Source organism: Lathyrus oleraceus, unplaced genomic scaffold, assembly GCF_024323335.1.
Source record: "Lathyrus oleraceus cultivar Zhongwan6 unplaced genomic scaffold, CAAS_Psat_ZW6_1.0 chrUn0027, whole genome shotgun sequence".
Taxonomy (NCBI): Eukaryota; Viridiplantae; Streptophyta; class Magnoliopsida; order Fabales; family Fabaceae; genus Lathyrus; species Lathyrus oleraceus.
The window spans coordinates 154,654-158,848 of NW_026112418.1; the positions used below are offsets into that span (position 1 = coordinate 154,654).

General features: G+C 34.7%; 1 pseudogene; it reads left to right on the forward strand.

The window, feature by feature from the left end:
* Positions 1-355: 355 nt before the first annotated feature.
* LOC127112053 (25.3 kDa vesicle transport protein-like) lies at positions 356-2,676 on the forward strand (annotated as a pseudogene).
* The last annotated feature ends 1,519 nt before the right edge of the window (positions 2,677-4,195 follow it).

The following is a 4,195-nucleotide window of genomic DNA, read 5'->3' on the forward strand; positions in this document are numbered from 1 at the left end:
TAGAGATTTCATTTCGGTATTCCTCTTAAAGAACGTCACTAATTACATAGTATCAATAGTATTTTGCATGCTTCGATATAATTTTGAATATCTTTTTTTATCATATTCAAAATGTAATAATATTATTTTTAATGCGACCTACAATAGAAACCTCATAAAAAGAAAAACTGACACTTATTTTTCTCTGCTATGCGCATTAAAAAAACGGGCAGACGGGGCCGTAAGGTTACTACACAATAAACAATCTTCTATTTAAAGTGTCTTGCTAATTAGTGCTTATGGTCCACGTGCCAATTATAATTTTAACTAATAGAAACGCTCTTGCTAAGGAGTTAACCAAGACTTGCATGCGTTTTTGGAGAGTCTTTCATTCTCACACTCCATTTTCATTCCATTTCAATTCAACGTGAACATAACATTAGTTTTCCTTAATTTTGCAACATTACAGAATTTGAAAAGAAAAAACCTAATCTATATTAGTTATATTGGAATGAAGATGATGATTTAACTCCGCCGGATCTGAATGACGTAAATTAGGTTTTGTTGCGTTTTTTGTTTTGTCAGATTTAGTAAATTATATAAGAACCAACGACGTAGCGTTGTAATTGGCGATGCAAACTTTTACGCAGTACATGCATGAGTTCTCTTACAGATTTTCGTTTAGTTTTGGCTCTTATCGCCTCAGTACGATTTTTTGGGATTCAATTTTCATTGCTATATTTTGCAATGTAAAAATAACTTTTGAACTTTGTATTGTACAAGGGTTAAATTAATTGAATAGTTTGAAATTTGCTTTTTTTGGTTAAATCCACCCAGGCTAAAAAAACTAGGGTATCATGATTTGGGGATCTGACATCAACTCAATTTACCCTTGATGAACAGATCAAAGGTGGATTTTATACATCATAAAGATATGAGTTTGTTAAAAAACAACCCTTGGTTTTCTTATTTTACACTTTAGTCGCGTTAGTGGAGCCAAAATTTATTATTTTGATGCTGTTTTGTGGTAGTGTATATGAGGAATTTATTCATTACTTAATTTTTATGTTTTTTGTACCTCGGTTAATAATTGAATGAAGGAAAGTAAAGAAATTTGTGTTTTGCTTTTTTTAATTTTTTTTTTTGGTCTTAACTCGGATCAGGTTTTACTCTTAACTGTACTTTTGTTTGGTAATGTAGTCTGGTTTGGTTCGGTTGCAAAGTTCAAGACTTTGAGAGGGAGATTGTAAACTGAGAAAGATGGTGAAGTTGACTATGATTGTTCGTGTTACTGATGGTCTTCCACTAGCTGAAGGACTAGATGATGGTCGAGATCTTAAAGATGGTGAATTTTACAAACAGCAAGTTAAGGCGTTGTTTAAGAATCTATCAAGAGGGCTTAATGAGGCGTCGAGGATGTCAGTTGAAAGTGGTCCTTACATTTTCCAGTATCCTTCTCATATATCATGTCTAGTAGTCTTGTAAGAATGGCTTGAGTATAGCAATTATAATGTGTAGTGTAGGCAATGATATTTGCTTGAGAATTGATAAAATATCAGATGCAGGATCGGATGATAGGCAATTTTTTAGAACTGTGGAGTTGTCTACTGTTTGTTGTCACTTTGGGAGCTGTTATCTTCCACCAAATGCCATCCTCAGAATGAGATGCTTGATTGCACATTACTTTATTTATCAACATGTATATTTTTAGGCTAGGTATGCAAATCTTATAGTTTTGTTCATTGTAAGAAGCTATGATCTGTTTTCTTTGTTTTGATTGATATCTATTATCTCAGTTGAATCATAATTAAGTTGGTGGTTTTGTATATCTCATGCATGTGAAAAGTGTAATGCTATATTGTTTTTCCAAAACCTTACTTCCCTAGCAAGTTGATCTTGTTTTCATTATCTTGAAGTTTTGTGGTCTATTATATTTCAAATTAGTATTCTTTTGCTTTAATTATATTTGAAAAAATTCCGTAGCCCAATATGACCTTGACACAAACAAGTTATATTATAGAAGGACGGGTCTGATACTTGACAATGTGTGATCGGGCATACCCTAAGAAACTAGCATTTCAATATCTTGAAGAGCTCAGGAATGAGTTTGAGCGTGTTAATGGGGCTCAAATCGAAACTACTGCCAGACCTTATGCCTTCATTAAGTTTGGTAGATATCAGTTTCTGCACTGTCACATACCATTTAGCATACTCCTCTCTTTTTCCAATGGAGTTTAATTAATCTTTTTTTCTTTTGAGTGTTTAATAGACACGTTTATACAGAAGATAAAGAAACTTTACCAGGATACCCATACACAGCGCAATATGGCAAAATTGAAGGATGAACTTTATGAAGTCCACCAGATTATGACTCGAAATGTGCAGGAAGTTCTTGGTGTTGGTGAACAGTTGGATCGTAAGTTATTCATTGTATTTTTGAATAATTGTAGTTTTTGTTTATGCAATTTAGCTGCTGATTGCCTAAGAATTTGAACATAATATAGGCCTCTACTATATATGCATCCAATGGTGTTGGGTTTTCCTGATTGATATATGGCTAATAAATCCATTCGTAAGAAATGAAGCATGGGTTAGGATCTGTAAAATGTTTGTGTTTTTGTTGGCTTATATGTGCTCTGTACTAAAAATTGTTTACATACATTTGTCTGCTTACTTGGTTGGTTTTATTACAGTAAACTAGGCTTAATTCCAATTTTATATTAGTTTGATTCATCAAACAATTGGCTTCAAAACTGATAAGGCCGGGTTGACGATGTTCAATATTCTGCCCTTTTTAACCTGACCATAACTTTGTCTTTTCTGATAAAAAAAACTTTTTCTTTCTCAAGTTGCAGCTACGGTTTTAAGTTAAGGGATAATTAGTATGTTAAATTAAAGAATATTGATGCCTTGGACCCTCTTATAATTTGAAAAGAGTAGCCGCAGTAAAACAGTAATATAAGTCTGCCCTACTTGTTAAATGGAAGGAACATAAGATGATTCTCCAATAGGGTGTTGGTTATATATTGACAACATCATCTTCAAATGCATGTGATCTCCCATTCTTGTTTTCTTGACTTGGATACATTGTTGAGTATAAATATTGTTCAGAAACTTCTGCCAAAATTTCTTAGTTCCACATTTTCACCTACACAGAGCTTGATAGTTGGTAATAGAATAGGTAGTTACACCTTTCATTCTCAATTGTAATTGATTTTGATTAACTGAAGTGTGAGTTACAAAAGGGGGCCATTGGTTGTATTTATAGTAACAACCAGTTGACCTGCTACAGCAGGTAAATCACAATACAACTGACATGTGTTAGTCTAGCTAATCATAATATGTCTAAGCTAAGAAAACTACTTGAGGATTCACACACTCCATAATATTTAATCCAAATACAAGTTACAATGGCATGCATGCCAAACTTTAAGATATAAAGCCTAAACCACCGTACCATTAATAAACCATGGACGGAATAGAAAACTGGCTATTAACACCAACTAACCAAGGTTCATAACTAAAACATTTGCAGTCCGGAGGTAAAACCGAATTATTAACCCCGCTTCAACCAAAACCGCAGCAGCCGGCCACAAACAACAGTAGGACGTATACGAAAACCGGCAGCTTGGATCTCACCTACAGTACCATGCTGGCTCGAACACAATCCAGATGCACACTTCTTCACGCCGTGCTAGAAGACCATGTCCTGTTGAAACCGCTAAAGCCCTTTAGTGGATTTGCAGGCGACTCATGTTTCTTCAAAGGAAGGGCATATGAAGGTCATTTAGCAGACCTTGGATTCAATCCCTTCATGTTGCCAATACCGCATCAAACCAACATTAAACGTGGCCAAGCGAAAGCGGTTTGAAACCTGCACCAAACGGAATGCATCATAAAAAATGACCAACATAAATTGCTAAGCAAAATGAAAGAAAATGATAATTCAAAACTAAATTTTTCAACTGTCATAACCACCCTAACCAAGTTCTTGAACCCTTCAAAGAAACCCTCTCATCAACACTTCAAAACTCCACTACAAAACTAAACCTCCAACTACTAATAACCTGCGACCTGATAACAGAACCAGGGAATGAGTTCATGACCAACCTGACTTCACCCAAAACCTCCAACAGAATTCTAACTATCATTACGAAACTAACATCCCAACTGTCATACCCGATCTAACCTCAACCACCTCAAAAATTCCGTGAAC